Source organism: Bombina bombina, chromosome 6 (genome assembly GCF_027579735.1).
Source record: "Bombina bombina isolate aBomBom1 chromosome 6, aBomBom1.pri, whole genome shotgun sequence".
In the NCBI taxonomy this organism is placed as follows: domain Eukaryota; kingdom Metazoa; phylum Chordata; class Amphibia; order Anura; family Bombinatoridae; genus Bombina; species Bombina bombina.
In genome coordinates, this window is record NC_069504.1 from 335,234,837 (window position 1) to 335,253,195 (window position 18,359).

Below are 18,359 nucleotides of genomic sequence, written 5' to 3' on the forward strand. Positions count from 1 at the left end.
AATAAAAGGTAAAATCCTTCTAAAGTGATGAATAATATATATTGAAATTATTTAAATTAAGTATAACCCATTGCTTAGTTTTTTTCATTACAATGAAACAGACTGCTTTAAATCCCTTTAAATACTCACATTATTTGTAAACAGCAAATCTAACTGACATTTTTCCAAACTGAGCACCCAGTATATTGTAGGGACATTTCACAATGTGGTGATAGCCCACTAGCCATTACATATGGGATTAAACTCCAGTCCACCAGGAGGAGGTAAAAGATATCCAACATACCAACTTCCCTGTCATACATCAGTTTAATTTTTTTCCTCCACAGGAGAAGGTGAAAATGTGAGGGGCTACCTACGTAGACAGGGGTTCTCAGACTTATGTGAGAACTATTATCTTCCTCTGAGTTACGGGAATAGGACAGATGGGTGTATGAGGTACTTATGGAGTGAGAGTAAATTTTCAGCTGGAGGTTTGTCACTTGCCTCCACACGTGTCACTGGGACTCTGCAGCCTCCTCCTGTTGGCCTATGCAACTTCCTTCAGATCCTGCGCTAGTATTTTCGGCACAGGATGGGCTCCTCTACTGGACACAGGATTTCTGCAGCTGGGTAAGCACGGCAGAGTGTGTGCTATCAGGTACATACTCCTAGCATTCACATAGCCCACAGGTACATTCTACATGTATAACATAGCCGGGGAATGTCTGAGCCAAACATATGCTTGTAAACAGATGCAGCACTTTTTTTGTGGGGACCTTTGTGTATTTTTACAAATCTGTTTTAGGAACACTTTTCCCTAGGGGAGCATTGGTGTTGAAAGTTTCTTGCATGATACCACAGTGGTAATGTTTGAGACAGTGTTCACAATAAAATTAACTCTTTGTGTCCTTTTCCTTTATTCTGCTCTTGTGCTTCTCGTATTTACCCTTTATGCAGGGTAAATTATTTTTTCTGTGTTTATTATTTGCATGCTTTGTCTGAATTTTTATTTCCTCTTCTAGGGACCAGACTTGCAATGGATAAGGGTCCCTATAATGTCTCTATTAGATATAAAAGAGCTTCAGTGTTACAGGATGCAGATGAGTCTGATCTATCTTCAGATGGAGAAATATCGTCTGACAACCAGGATTCTTGTTTGAAACAAGATTCATAGGGCAGCGGATGCTGCTGAATCTGCCAGAAGTTTTCGGCTCACCAGAAACTGAAGTTAAGAAGCTGCGGTCGTAAGACCGCAGATGGCAGACTGCATTTCACAAGAATGCTTGTGCAATTCCACCCCCTGCACATTCGTGGCCAATTGGCCGCTAGCAGGGGGCGTCAATCATCTTGATTGTATCAGATCAGGATGATTGCAGTCTGCCATCTAAATGGTGGCAGAGATTTAACAAGCAGCGGATGCTGCTGAATCTGCCAGAAGTTTTCGGCTCACCAGAAACTGAAGTTAAGAAGCTGCGGTCGTAAGACCGCTGCTCCTTAACTTCTCTGCCACCATTTAGATGGCAGACTGCAATCATCCTGATCTGATACAATCAAGATGATTGATGCCCCCTGCTAGCGGCCAATTGGCCACGAATGTGCAGGGGGTGGAATTGCACTTGATAAATTGGCCCCTAGTCTTTCTCCTTTCTTTTTAAAGGGACATAATACTCATATGCTAAATCACTTGAAACTGATGCAGTATAACTGTAAAAAGCTGACAGGAAAATATCACCTGAGCATCTCTATGTAAAAAAGGAAGATATTTTACATCACAATATCCTCAGCTCAGCAGAGTAAGTTCTGTGTAAAAAGTTAGACTTCACCTGCTCCCAGCTGCAGGTAAAAATAAAAAAAAAATGAAGAAATGAACAGCAGCCAATCAGCATCAGCAGTGCTGAGGTCATGAACTCTTACTGTGATCTCATGAGATTTGACTTAACTCTCATGAGATTCCATAGTAAGCTTCCTTTACCTGATTGGTGAAATAAGATGAGAGTGCACGATGCTCATCCCTTCAGATGTCCCAGGACAGACACACTAAAATGCTGCTTAGAAATCCTTTACAATGGGAGGTGGCTACTGAGGAACTTTTGAGGTAAAATATCTTTCTTTTTTACATAGAGATGTTCAGGTGATATTTTCTAGTCAGCTTTTTACAGCTATGCTGCATCACTTTCAAGTGTTTAAACATTTGGGTATTATGGCCCTTTAAGTTGGATTGTCTATATTCATTGTTGCATGAGGATTTACAGACACTGTGCATACAGGAGCAGGGGCTGCTTGAGGGAAAGGCAGTTAAACAACTGGATCATAGATGTCTTTCTGGTTCCCAAGGCTATTTCAGAGGTAATTTCGAAAAAAAATAGAATAAACCAGGCATTCCATGTATTCCCTCTACCAAATTTAAACAGTTGTTTCCAGTTACTGCTTCAAATTTAGAACTTTGGGAGGCTATACCATCTCTCCTCTGACTAAGCGTACTACTATCTCCTTAGAGGAAGGTACTTCCTTCAAGTCCCCAATGAATACATAGTAACATAGTAAATGACGTTGAAAAAAGACAAAAGTCGATCAAATTCTGTTATTGGCCTCTTGAGGGTTCCGTAGTTTGACCGTATTTAATCCAGACGGCAGACTTACAAAGTAAAGTGCTAATTTGTATCCAGAAGGGATCGGTAACTGAAAAGTTACAATTTAAATTCACAGGCGGAAAAAACGAGAAAGGACCAGAAAAAAGATTCCGAATCGGATCAATTGCAATTCACCTTCGGTGTAAGTAAAAAAGCGCATCTTTAAGTGAAAACCTTTGCCATACTTTGACAAGGATCTCTTGTCTCATTACATCGTTCACAGGATTATTGGATTTAAACTTCAAGTTCAGAATCCCTCTGATGAACTTTTAAATCATTTTAACTTGCTGCCATATGCAAATGGGATAATTTCTTTCTTTTGTTAGGCTTTTTTACTGCTGTCATTGTTTTATATTGTTTTTTAGAGCCTTCAGCACATATTAAATATATTATATTTCTAACGTTATTTAAAGCCTGATACCCCATATATATTAAGCCCAAGTGGCGCCGCAGGTACAGTTTCCTTTTTTTTTTTTAAGCATACAAGGTTTCTTATCCTAACATTGGCTTTTTTAGGGTTTTTTCTTGAGGAGGATGAGTTCCCTTTCTGCTGGCTTTATATAGGTATCCTACAAGCGCTGTTACACAGCCTTGTTTTTTGGCGTTTCTGATTTGCATTTCCTCCTTGTTGTTTAGTAGCTGCTGGTAATGGCTGAGAAAAATGTATTCGCTTATAGAAATGATATGTATAAAGGTATGAAAATTCTATTTTCAGGAGAAGTTATGGTAACTACAGGCAATGTAGAATCATTATATGACCTAATGAAAGAATTAGAAAGCAGACTTTTACTTGAAATGAAACACAGAACAGAATACATTTTTTGGATAAATATCTAGAATCTAAGAGAGTCCCTAGAGGGCTCAAAAAGGATTGTACCTTTAATACTGAATATTCAGAATTTAAAACCAAATGGAATAATATTTTAGAGGAAGCATCCTTTAACCTTATGAGACTAATAAAGGAGTATATCAATTATATTCTACGAAAATAAGAAATAGAGATCAAGGATTTAGAAGAGAAGTTGCTTGAATACATACGTTTAGATTCATTTAAAAAGAATGAGAAAGAGATTAAAACAACTAATGGAATCTACAAAAGAAGAATTACTAAAAACAAAAGAAAACAAATGAAATAGAGATAAAGAGGATTATATGGCACATTATAATAACCCTGAAGGAGACAAATACATATCACACACATGGAGAAGTAGTAGGAAAGAAGAAAAAGTGAATAATAGGGACAAAACCAAAATCAGGCAAACAAAACTTTAGGAGAGGAAACTACAAACCAATACATAATTATAAAACTACAGAGTATAACTCCCGCAGACATAATGGGGAAGGGAGACATTATTATAATGATCAAATACAAAATAATACAAGTTATTATACACAGGAAAAGGAAAGATATAATGAGAATCAAGAAAGGGAAAGATATAATAGAAAGGGGTTACTACAATTATAGACAATATGAAAACCATAGAGAAGAATGGACTACTAACACAAGAGGTTTCAAACCCCACCACAATCGTAGGGAAGAGGTACAATTTAACACTAGTAACCAATATGAGGTACTAAGACATGTTGATAATAGAACAGAAGCATAAACTAAATCTGACAGTTCAAAACATAGAGATAATGTTCAGAACACACAAGAAAAACAAACACAGAGATTGCGAGTTTTGCGGTAACAGGGGTGCGTTGCTAACGAGCCTTTTTTTTCACCGCTCCCTTAAGACAACGCTGGTATTACATGTTTTTTTTAAACCCGGCGTTATCCGCAAAAAGGTGAGCATAGAGCAAAATTTAGCTCCACATCTCACCTCAATACCAGCGTTGCTTACTGTAGCGGTAAGCTGGCTAAACGTGCTTGTGCACGATTTCCCCATAGGAAACAATGGGGCAGATTCAGCTGGAAAAAACCTAACACCTGCAAAAAAGCAGCGTTCAGCTTCTAACGCAGCCCCATCGATTCCTATGGGGAAATAAAAGTTATGTCTACACCTAACACCCTAACATGAACCCCGAGTCTAAACACCCCTAATCTTACACTTATTAACCCCTAATCTTCCGTCCCTGACATCGCCGACACCTGCATTATGTTATTAACCCCTAATCTGCCGCTCCGGACACCGCTGCCACCTACATTATTCCTATGAACCCCTAATCTGCTGCCCCCAAAATCGCCGACACCTACATTGCATCAGCCAATAGGATTTTTCCTACCTTAATCTTGGATGACGTCATTTAAATGAACCTTCATTCAGTCTTAGCCGTCGGAAGAAGAGGATGCTCCGCGTCGGATGGCTTCAAGATGGACCCGCTCCACTCCAGATGGATGAAGATAGAAGATGCCACCTGGATAAAGCCTTCTGCCTATCTGGAGGTCCTCTTCTGCCCGGATCGGATGAAGACTTCTGCCCCTCTGGAGGACCACTTGTGCCCGGCTGGGTGAAGACGGCTCATGGTAGGGTGATCTTCAAGGGGGTAGTGTTAGGTTTTATTAAGGGGGATTGGGTGGGTTTTAGAGTAGGGTTGGGAGTGTGGGTGGTGGGTTTTAATGTTGGGGGAGGGTATTGTATTTTTTTTTACAGGTAAAAGAGCTGATTACTTTGGGGCAATGCCCCGCAAAAAGCCCTTTTAAGGGCTATTTGTAATTTAGTATAGGGTAGGGAATTTTATTATTTGGGGGGCTTTTTTATTTTATTAGGGGGATTAGATTAGGTGTAATTAGTTTAAAATTCTTGTAATTATTTTTTTATTTTCTGTAATTTAGTGGGGATTTTTTGGACTTTAGTTTATTTAATTGTAGTTAGTTTATGTAATTAATTTAATGATAGTGTAGTGTTAGGTGTAATTGTAATTTAGGTTAGGATTTATTTTACAGGTAAATTTGTAGTTATTTTAACTAGGTAGCTATTAAATAGTTACTAACCATTTAATAACTATTGTACCTAGTTAAAATAAATACAAAGTTGCCTGTAAAATAAATATAAACCCTAAGCTAGCTACAATGTAACTATTAGTTATATTGTAGCCAGCTTAGGGTTTATTTTATAGGTAAGTATTTAGTTTTAAATAGGATTAATTTATTTAATTGTAGTAATTTTATTTCGTTTTATTTAAATTATATTTAAGTTAGGGGGGTTAGACTTAGGTTTAGGGGTTAATAAATGTAATATAGTAGCTGCGACATTGGGGTCGGCAGATTGAGGGTTAATAAATGTAGATAGGTGTCGGCGATGTTAGGGACGGCAGATTAGGGGTTAATAAAATGTAACTAGTGTTTTTGCAAGGCGGGAGTGCGGCGGTTTAGGGGTTAATATATTTATTACAGTGGCGGCGATGTCCGGTCGGCAGATTAGGGGTTAAAAACTTTATTTAAGTGTTTCCGATGTGGGGGGGGGCTTGCTTTAGGGGTTAATAGGTAGTTTATGGGTGTTATTGTACTTTGTAGAACTTTAGTTAAGAGTTTTATGTTACGGCATTAGCCCATAAAACTCTTAACTACTGACTTTTAAATGCGGTAGGAGTCTTGACAGGAGAGGGTCTACCGCTCACTTCTTCCAAGACTCGTAATACCGGCGTTAGGCAAGTCCCATTAAAAAGATAGGATATGCAATTTACGTAAGGGGATTTGCGGTAAGATCGAGTTGCAGAAGAAAAGTGAGCGGTACACCTGTACCTGCCAGACTCGTAATACCAGCCGGTGTTAAAAAGCAGCGCTGGGACCTCTCAACGCTGCTTTTAAAGGCTAACACAAGACTCGTAATCTAGGCGATAGAGAGGTTAGGGAACATAAAGAGGCTGACAGCTCCCGTTTTTTAGAATTAGGCCAGAGAACACCAGAAAAAGGCCCTTTACCACAAAGAGAAAATCAAAGAAGAAGGGCCTCAAAAAAAGAGGCACAAGAGGTGGATCAAAGCGAAAAACAAAAAAAATAAGGCTAAGGAGTCACAAATAAGTGAAAAGAAAGGAATTTTTAACTTAAGCAGTATAACACTAAATAAGTCCCATGAAGAGATACTTAGCAAAGGCTTATCATTTGCACCCACTAGCAAACTAGGCAAATTTGGTACCTTTATAGATGCACACAAATTCATAAGAAATCTGACTATAAAGAGATAGTTTGCGAAGACAGGGTTAGAAAAAAAGAGCAGAGGAAAACCTAACAGACACACAAGGTTACATTCATTCCCAGTTGAAAAATAAATCAAATTTCTATCCTAGAAATGAAAAAGGGTCGACTATATAAACATTTGAAAAATTAATACTTAAAGACATAGAAAATGTACCAGAAAAAAAACTAAATAAAAATGTAACGAAAAAACAACTAGATGTGATTAAAAAATTGGAAGAAAATATGAATATTGTTATAAAACCAGCTGACAAGGGAATGTGATCCTAGACACAGAGGACTATGTAAATATGTTCAGTAATATTCTGCAAGATTCCAAAACCTAAAAAAAGATAAAGTTAAACCCAACTACACAATTTAATGCGGCTTTAAATAATATACTGAAAATAGCTACCACTGAATGCATATTAAGTGAAAAAGACTACATTTATCAAGAACATCCAAGAATTCCCCTGTCCTACAGCTTACCCAAAATTCATACGACACTCATATCCTCTCCAGGTAGACCCATTGTCTCCGGAATAAATTCCATAACATCCAATCTGTCAGAATATATAGATACATACCTACAAAAATATGTAAAATAATTACCATCATATCTTAAAGATTCAAATGATGTACTCAACACCCTAGACAAGATAGAATGGAAAGACAATTATCTGCTAGCTACCTGTGATGTAGCCTCTCCATAAACCTGTATAGCACATAGAGATGGCATAGAAGCAGCTAGACATTTTTTGAAAGTAGACACTTCACTAAAGGAGAGACAGGCAGGCTTTATATTAGAGGGGATACAATACATATTGACTCATAATTATTTTTTTCGTTTCAAGATGAATATTATCATCAGCAATGTGGTACAGCTATGGGAACCAGATTTGCCCCAAGTTATGCAAACCTCTTTATGGGGTTATGGGAGCAGGAGTTTCTCCAATCCCAGCAGCTTGCGGCAAGTCTGGTCCTCTATGGGCGCTATATTGATGATGTTATCATAATTTGGAAAGGGACAGATAATAATAAAAACATAAAATTTACAAGTGAGATAAGTAAAGAAAAAAATAATTTTCTGGACCTCGAAATATACATTACAGATGGAAAGATAAACACAAAAACTTACTTCAAACCCATAGACGCTACAATTATATACATCAAAATAGTTGCCATTATTCAAAATGAAAGAAAAATATACCTAAAAGTCAAATACTCAGAAAGAGGCTATGATGGAGGAGAAATAGACAAAATCACAAATTTTGTGAAAAATATGAACAGAGAGGCATTAAAACAACAAAGACAAAAAAAGAACAAACTGAATTTGGTAGGCAATAAACTATTTGTGCCCTTTATAACAAAATACCATCAAAATAACTATATTCTAGAAAAAATTATACGAAAACACTGGCCAATATTAAAAAGTGATGATAAAATAGGAGACATGTTGCCTAAATTTCCAAATATACGGCTAGATTACAAGTTGTGCGTTAGGGTGAAAAAGCAGCGTTAAGATGTCCTAACGCTGCTTTTTTACGCCCAATGGTATTAGGAGCCTTGAAGGTTTAGGGTCACCGCACGCTTCTTTGGCCTTACAGCAAAACGACTTACTTAAACTTTGTTAAGTCTTTTTTCTATGGGACTTCCACAGCGCCGGTATTATGAGTCTGTCCTGGGAGGCCAAAAAGTGAGCGGTACTCCCTACCCTGTCAAGAGTCCTAACGCATTTAAAAGTCAGTAGTTAATTGTTTTATGGTACAACGCTGTAACAGTGTACTTTTTAGCACTTTAGTTATGTTTTATAACACCCATAAACTACCTATTAACCCCTAAACCGAAGCCCTCCCACATCGCAAATACTAAAATAAAAATTTTAACCCCTAATCTGCCGCTCCGGACACCGCTGCCACCTACATTATATGTATGAACCCCTAATCTGCTGACCCCAACATCGCCGACACCTACATTATATTTATTAACCCCTAATCTGCCGCCCCCAATGTCGCCACCACCTACCTACACTTATTAACCCCTAATCTGCCACCCCCAATGTCGCCGCCACTATAATAAACATATTAACCCCTAAACCGCCGCACTCCCGCCTCGCAAACATTAAATTTTATTAACCCCTAATCTGCCGGCCCTAACATCGCCGCCACCTACCTACACTTATTAACACCTAATCTGCCGCCCCCAACGTTGCCGCCACTATATTAAAGTTATTAGCCCCTATACCTAAGTCTAACCCTAAACCTAACACCCCCTAACTTAAATATAATTTAAATAAATCTAAATAAATATTCCTATCATTAACTAAATTATTCCTATTTTAAACTAAATACTTACCTGTAAAATAAACCCTAAGATAGCTACAATATAACTAATAGTTACATTGTAGCTAGTTTAGGATTTATTTTTATTTTACAGGCAAGTTTGTATTTATTTTAACTAGGTAGAATAGTTATTAAATAGTTATTAACTATTTAATAAGTACCTAGTTAAAATAAAGACAAATTTACCTGTAAAATAAAACCTAACCTAAGTTACACTAACACCTAACACTACACTATAATTAAATAAATTAACTAAATTAAATACAATTACCTACATTAAATTAAATTAGCTAAAGTACAAAAAAACACTAAATTACAGAAAATAAACAAATTACAGAAATTTAAACTAATTACACCTAATCTAATAGCCCTATTAAAATAAAAAAAGCTCCCCCAAAATAAAACCCCCCCTAGCATAAACTAAACTACCAATAGCCCTTAAAAGGGCCTTTTGCAGGGCATTGCCCCAAAGTAATCAGCTCTTTTACCTGTAAAAAAAAAATACAAACAACCCACCACCCACACAACCAACCCCCCAAATAAAATACTAGCTAAAAAAAACCTAAGCTCTCCATTGACCTGAAAAGGGCATTTGGATGGGCATTGCCCTTAAAAGGGCAGTTAGCTCTTTTGCCGCCCAAACCCTAACCTAAAAAATAAAACCCACCCAATACACCCTTAAAAAAACCTAACACTGATTGGAACAGCCAATAGAATGCGAGCTCAATCCTATTGGCTGATTGGATCAGCCAATAGGATTTTTTCTACCTTAATTCCGATTGGCTGATAGAATTCTATCAGCCAATCGGAATCTAAGGGACGCCATGTTGGATGACGTCACTTAAAGGTACCTTCATTCTGTTTTAGTCGTCGGATGAACAGGATGCTCCGCGTCGGATGTCTTGAAGATGGACCCGCTCCGCGCCGGATGGATGAAGATAGAAGATGCCGCCTGTCTGGGTGAAGACTTCTGCCCATCTGGAGGACCACTTCTGCCCGGCTTGGATTAAGACTTCTGCCTGGCTTGGATGAAGACTTCTGCCCATCTGGAGGACCACTTCGCCCGGCTTGGATAAAGACGTCTCCTGGTAAGTCGATCTTCAGGGGGTTAGTGTTAGGTTTTTTTAAGGGTGTATTGGGTGGGTTTTATTTTTTAGGTTAGGGTTTGGGCGGCAAAAGAGCTAACTGCCCTTTTAAGGGCAATGCCCATCCAAATGCCCTTTTCAGGGCAATGGGGAGCTTAGGTTTTTTTTAGCTAGTATTTAATTGGGGGTTTGACTGTTGGGGGGGTTGTTTGTATTTTTTTTTTACTGGTAAAAGAGCTGATTACTTTGGGGCAATGCCCCGCAAAAGGCCCTTTTAAGGGCTATTGGTAGTTTAGTTTAGGCTTTTTTTTATTTTGGGGGGGCTTTTTTTATTTTAATAGGGCTATTAGATTAAGTGTAATTAGTTTAAATTTCTGTAATTTGTTTATTTTCTGTAATTTAGTGTTTGTTTGTTTTTTGTACTTTAGCTAATTTAATTTAATGTAGGTAATTGTATTTAATTTAGTTAATTTATTTAATTATAGTGTAGTGTTAGGTGTTAGTATAACTTAGGTTAGGTTTTATTTTACAGGTAAATTTGTCTTTATTTTAACTAGGTGGTTATTAAATAGTTAATAACTATTTAATAACTATCTACCTAGTTAAAATAAATACAAACTTGCCTGTAAAATAAAAATAAACTTTAAGATAGCTACAATGTAACTATTAGTTATATTGTAGCTAGCTTCGGGTTTATTTTACAGGTAAGTATTCAGTTTTAAATAGGAATAATTTAGTTAATGATAGTAATATTTATTTATATTTATTTAAATTATATTTAAGTTAGGGGGTGTTAGGTTTAGGGTTAGACTTAGGTTTAGGGGTTAATAACTAATGTTGGGGCAGCAGATTAGGGGTTAATAAGTGTAGGTAGGTGGTGGCGACATTGGGGGCGGCAGATTAGGGGTTAATAAATATAATGTAGGTGTCGGCGATGTTGGGGGCAGCAGATTAGGTGTTCATAAGTATAATGTAGGTGGCGGCAGTGTCCGGAGCGGCAGATTAGGGGTTAATAATTATAATGTAGATGTCAGGGGCGGCAGATTAGGGGTTAATAAGTGTAAGATTAGGGGTGTTTAGACTCTGGGTTCATGTTAGGGTGTTAGGTGTAGACATAAAATGTATTTCCCCATAGGAATCAATGGGGCTGCGTTAAGGAGTTTTATGCTGCTTTTTTGCAGGTGTTAGACTTTTTTTCAGTTGGCTCTCCCCATTGATTCCTATGGAGAAATCATGCACAAGCACGTACGACCAGCTCACCACTGACTTAAAGGGCCACTGTAAGTAAATATTTTCTATGCCTGTTACTAACTAACTACGCCAAATACGCTTTTTATCAATAGCATTTCATTAACATATCTCTACCGTATGTCAGAAATCTTGTCTGCAAATTTAATTGTTTTCCAAACCCACTCTGTGGGTATCCTTTGCTCTGTACCAATCCGTTTACAATACCTAGGTTTCAAAATGGCGCTTTAAACACAAAGTTATTGGTTTAAGTATTTTGAACATGCAGTGCTGAAAATAGTGGGCAGGATAACGTGACATCATCGGCGAATAAAAGATATAACTTTTAGAACGTTATGAAACTTCGTTTTGGAGAAAATATAGGTCAGTAGGTTTTAATTAATGTTTATTAACTTTAATATGTTAGTTGTTTAGCTTAAAAATTATAACAGAAAGTAATCCTTTAAGCAGCGCTGGTATTGGAGTGCGGTAATGAGCAAAATTTTGCTCAACGCTCACTTCTTGTATTTTAATGACGGGTTTCTGAAAATTCTTAATACCAGCGCTGCATGTAAGTGAGCGTTGAGAGAAAACTGCTCATTAGCACCGCATAGTATATAACGCAAAACTCGTAATCTAGGTGATAGTGTATAAAAAAGCAAAAAAAATTAAATCTATATTAGCACCCACTGAAATAAGAAAGAAAAAAATACAAGATAATGATCTATTGGGAAAAAATAGAAGATTTCTATCCTTGCCACACATGTAAAGCTTGTAACTATGCCAATAAGAAAAAAGTAGTACAAAGAAAAAAACATAATTTATGTAAGAACTTACCTGATAAATTCATTTCTTTCATATTAGCAAGAGTCCATGAGCTAGTGACGTATGGGATATACATTCCTACCAGGAGGGGCAAAGTTTCCCAAACCTCAAAATGCCTATAAATACACCCCTCACCACACCCACAATTCAGTTTAACGAATAGCCAAGAAGTGGGGTGATAAAAAAGTGCGAAAGCATATAAAATAAGGAATTGGAATAATTGTGCTTTATACAAAATCATAACCACCACAAAAAAAGGGCGGGCCTCATGGACTCTTGCTAATATGAAAGAAATGAATTTATCAGGTAAGTTCTTACATAAATTATGTTTTCTTTCATGTAATTAGCAAGAGTCCATGAGCTAGTGACGTATGGGATAATGACTACCCAAGATGTGGATCTTTCCACACAAGAGTCACTAGAGAGGGAGGGATAAAATAAAGACAGCCAATTCCTGCTGAAAATAATCCACACCCAAAATAAAGTTTAACGAAAAACATAAGCAGAAGATTCAAACTGAAACCGCTGCCTGAAGTACTTTTCTACCAAAAACTGCTTCAGAAGAAGAAAATACATCAAAATGGTAGAATTTAGTAAAAGTATGCAAAGAGGACCAAGTTGCTGCTTTGCAGATCTGGTCAACCGAAGCTTCATTCCTAAACGCCCAGGAAGTAGAAACTGACCTAGTAGAATGAGCTGTAATTCTCTGAGGCGGAGTTTTACCCGACTCAACATAGGCAAGATGAATTAAAGATTTCAACCAAGATGCCAAAGAAATGGCAGAAGCTTTCTGGCCTTTTCTAGAACTGGAAAAGATAACAAATAGACTAGAAGTCTTACGAAAAGATTTCGTAGCTTCAACATAATATTTCAAAGCTCTAACAACATCCAAAGAATGCAACGATTTCTCCTTAGAATTCTTAGGATTAGGACATAATGAAGGAACCACAATTTCTCTACTAATGTTGTTGGAATTCACAACTTTAGGTAAAAATTCAAAAGAAGTTCGCAACACCGCCTTATCCTGATGAAAAATCAGAAAAGGAGACTCACAAGAAAGAGCAGATAATTCAGAAACTCTTCTGGCAGAAGAGATGGCCAAAAGGAACAAAACTTTCCAAGAAAGTAATTTAATGTCCAATGAATGCATAGGTTCAAACAGAGGAGCTTGAAGAGCTCCCAGAACCAAATTCAAACTCCAAGGAGGAGAAATTGACTTAATGACAGGTTTTATACGAACCAAAGCTTGTACAAAACAATGAATATCAGGAAGAATAGCAATCTTTCTGTGAAAAAGAACAGAAAGAGCAGAGATTTGTCCTTTCAAAGAACTTGCGGACAAACCCTTATCTAAACCATCCTGAAGGAACTGTAAAATTCTCGGTATTCTAAAAGAATGCCAGGAAAAATGATGAGAAAGACACCAAGAAATATAAGTCTTCCAGACTCTATAATATATCTCTCGAGATACAGATTTACGAGCCTGTAACATAGTATTAATCACAGAGTCAGAGAAACCTCTTTGACCAAGAATCAAGCGTTCAATCTCCATACCTTTAAATTTAAGGATTTCAGATCCTGATGGAAAAAAGGACCTTGTGACAGAAGGTCTGGTCTTAACGGAAGAGTCCACGGTTGGCAAGAGGCCATCCGGACAAGATCCGCATACCAAAACCTGTGAGGCCATGCCGGAGCTACCAGCAGAAAAAACGAGCATTCCTTCAGAATCTTGGAGATTACTCTTGGAAGAAGAACTAGAGGAGGAAAGATATAGGCTGGATGATACTTCCAAGGAAGTGATAATGCATCCACTGCCTCCGCCTGAGGATCCCGGGATCTGGACAGATACCTGGGAAGTTTCTTGTTTAGATGAGACGCCATCAGATCTATTTCTGGAAGTTCCCACATTTGAACAATCTGAAGAAATACCTCTGGGTGAAGAGACCATTCGCCCGGATGCAACGTTTGGCGACTGAGATAATCCGCTTCCCAATTGTCTACACCTGGGATATGAACCGCAGAGATTAGACAGGAGCTGGATTCCGCCCAAACCAAAATTCGAGATACTTCTTTCATAGCCAGAGGACTGTGAGTCCCTCCTTGATGATTGATGTATGCCACAGTTGTGACATTGTCTGTCTGAAAACAAATGAACGATTCTCTCTTCAGAAGAGGCCAAAACTGAAGAGCTCTGAAAATTGCACGGAGTTCCAAAATATTGATCGGTAATCTCACCTCCTGAGATTCCCAAACTCCTTGTGCCGTCAGAGATCCCCACACAGCTCCCCAACCTGTGAGACTTGCATCTGTTGAAATTACAGTCCAGGTCGGAAGCACAAAAGAAGCCCCCTGAATTAAACGATGGTGATCTGTCCACCATGTTAGAGAGTGTCGAACAATCGGTTTTAAAGATATTAATTGAGATATCTTCGTGTAATCCTTGCACCATTGCTTCAGCATACAGAGCTGAAGAGGTCGCATGTGAAAACGAGCAAAGGGGATCGCGTCCGATGCAGCAGTCATAAGACCTAGAATTTCCATGCATAAGGCTACCGAAGGGAATGATTGTGACTGAAGGTTTCGACAAGCTGTAATCAACTTTAGACGTCTCTGGTCTGTTAAAGACAGATTCATGGACACTGAATCCATCTGGAAACCCAGAAAGGTTACCCTTGTCTGAGGAATCAAAGAACTTTTTGGTAAATTGATCCTCCAACCATGATCTTGAAGAAACAACACAAGTCGATTCGTATGAGATTCTGCTAAATGTAAAGACTGAGCAAGTACCAAGATATCGTCCAAATAAGGAAATACCACAATACCCTGTTCTCTGATTACAGACAGCAGGGCACCGAGAACCTTTGTAAAAATTCTTGGAGCTGTAGGTAGGCCAAACGGCAGAGCCACAAACTGGTAATGCTTGTCCAGAAACGAGAATCTCAGGAACTGATAATGATCTGGATGAATCGGAATATGCAGATATGCATCCTGTAAATCTATTGTGGACATATAATTCCCTTGCTGAACAAAAGGTAAGATAGTCCTTACAGTTACCATCTTGAACGTTGGTATCCTTACATAAGGATTCAATATTTTTAGATCCAGAACTGGTCTGAAAGAATTCTCCTTCTTTGGTACAATGAAGAGATTTGAATAAAACCCCATCCCCTGTTCCGGAACTGGAACTGGCATAATTACTCCAGTCAACTCTAGATCTGAAACACATTTCAGAAATGCTTGAGCTTTTACTGGATTTACTGGGACACGGGAAAGAAAAAATCTCTTTGCAGGAGGTCTCAACTTGAAACCAATTCTGTACCCTTCTGAAACAATGCTCTGAATCCAAAGATTGTGAACAGAATTGATCCAAATTTCCTTGAAAAAACGTAACCTGCCCCCTACCAGCTGAGCTGGAATGAGGGCCGCACCTTCATGTGGACTTAGAAGCAGGCTTTGCCTTTCTAGCTGGCTTGGATTTATTCCAGACTGGAGATGGTCTCCAAACTGAAACTGCTCCTGAGGATGAAGGATCAGGCTTTTGTTCTTTGTTGAAACGAAAGGAACGAAAACGATTATTATCCCTGTTTTTACCTTTAGATTTTTTATCCTGTGGTAAAAAAGTTCCTTTCCCACCAGTAACAGTTGAAATAATGGAATCCAACTGAGAACCAAATAATTTGTTACCCTGGAAAGAAATGGAAAGTAAAGTTGATTTAGAAGCCATATCAGCATTCCAAGTTTTAAGCCATAAAGCTCTTCTAGCTAAAATAGCTAGAGACATAAACCTGACATCAACTCTGATAATATCAAAAATGGCATCACAGATAAAATTATTAGCATGCTGAAGAAGAATAATAATATCATGAGAATCACGATGTGTTACTTGTTGCGCTAAAGTTTCCAACCAAAAAGTTGAAGCTGCAGCAACATCAGCCAAAGATATAGCAGGTCTAAGAAGATTACCTGAACACAGATAAGCTTTTCTTAGAAAGGACTCAATTTTCCTATCTAGAGGATCCTTAAACGAAGTACCATCTGACGTAGGAATAGTAGTACGTTTAGCAAGGGTAGAAATAGCCCCATCAACTTTAGGGATCTTGTCCCAAAATTCTAATCTGTCAGACGGCACAGGATATAATTGCTTAAAACGTTTAGAAGGAGTAAATGAATTACCCAAATTATCCCATTCTTTGGAAATTACTGCAGAAATAGCATTAGGAACAGGAAAAACTTCTGGAATAACCACAGGAGCTTTAAATACCTTATCTAAACGTTTAGAATTAGTATCAAGAGGACCAGAATCCTCTATTTCTAAAGCAATTAGAACTTCTTTAAGTAAAGAACGAATAAATTCCATTTTAAATAAATATGAAGATTTATCAGTATCAACCTCTGAGACAGAATCCTCTGAACCAGAGGAATCATCAGAATCAGAATGATGATGTTCATTTAAAAATTCATCTGTAGGGAGAGAAGTTTTAAAAGATTTTTTACGTTTACTAGAAGGAGAAATAACAGACATAGCCTTCTTTATGGATTCAGAAACAAAATCTCTTATATTATCAGGAACATTCTGCACCTTAGATGTTGAAGGAACTGCAACAGGCAATGGTACTTTACTAAAGGAAATATCTGCTTTAACAAGTTTGTCATGACAATCAATACAAACAACAGCTGGAGGAATAGCTACCAAAAGTTTACAGCAGATACACTTAGCTTTGGTAGATTCAGCACTTGACAGCGATTTTCCTGTAGTATCTTCTGACTCAGATGCAACGTGAGACATCTTGCAATATGTAAGAGAAAAACAACATATATATAAAGCAAAATTGATCAAATTCCTTAAATGACAGTTTCAGGAATGGGAAAAAATGCCAAAGAACAAGCTTCTAGCAACCAGAAGCAATAAAAAATGAGACTTAAATAATGTGGAGACAAAAGTGACGCCCATATTTTTTCGCGCCAAATAAGACGCCCACATTATTTGGCGCCTAAATGCTTTTTGGCGCCAAAAATGACGCCACATCCGGAACGCCGACATTTTTGGCGCAAAATAACGTCAAAAAATGACGCAACTTCCGGCGACACGTATGACGCCGGAAACGGAAATAGAATTTTTGCGCCAAAAAAGTCTGCGCCAAGAATGACGCAATAAAATGAAGCATTTTCAGCCCCCGCGAGCCTAACAGCCCACAGGGAAAAAGTCAAATTTTAAGGTAAGAAAAAAGTTAAATTAAAATGCATTATCCCAAATATGAAACTGACTGTCTGAAAATAAGGAAAGTTGAACATTCTGAGTCAAGGCAAATAAATGTTTGAATACATATATTTAGAACTTTATAAACAAAGTGCCCAACCATAGCTAGGAGTGTCACAGAAAATAAGACTTACTTACCCCAGGACACTCATCTACATATAGCAGATAGCCAAACCAGTACTGAAACGAGAATCAGCAGAGGTAATGGTATATATAAGAGTATATCGTCGATCTGAAAAGGGAGGTAAGAGATGAATCTCTACGACCGATAACAGAGAACCTATGAAATAGACCCCTTAGAAGGAGATCACTGCATTCAAATAGGCAATACTCTCCTCACATCCCTCTGACATTCACTGCACGCTGAGAGGAAAACCGGGCTCCAACTTGCTGTGGAGCGCATATCAACGTAGAATCTAGCACAAACTTACTTCACCACCTCCATCGGAGGCAAAGTTTGTAAAACTGAATTGTGGGTGTGGTGAGGGGTGTATTTATAGGCATTTTGAGGTTTGGGAAACTTTGCCCCTCCTGGTAGGAATGTATATCCCATACGTCACTAGCTCATGGACTCTTGCTAATTACATGAAAGAAATACAAAATACGTGACACTATAAGGTGCACAGATAGAAACATAGTCTATGTGCTTGAATGCAAATGTGGGAAATATTTTAAAATGCGCAACAAAGCAAATGTAAAATATCATTCATATACAGGACTAGCTAAAGTAAAGAAAAATTGGAGAGGCACAAATACAAATAAAAGACAAAACAAAGGGGCGCCTCATGTGTAGTATCATCAAATAAGCATAAAGCCACAGAAAAAAGCCAAATGGGTACTTACAAGGCTCTGGAGCACACCTATGTGCTTGTAGGGACAGGCTGCAGATTTTATCAG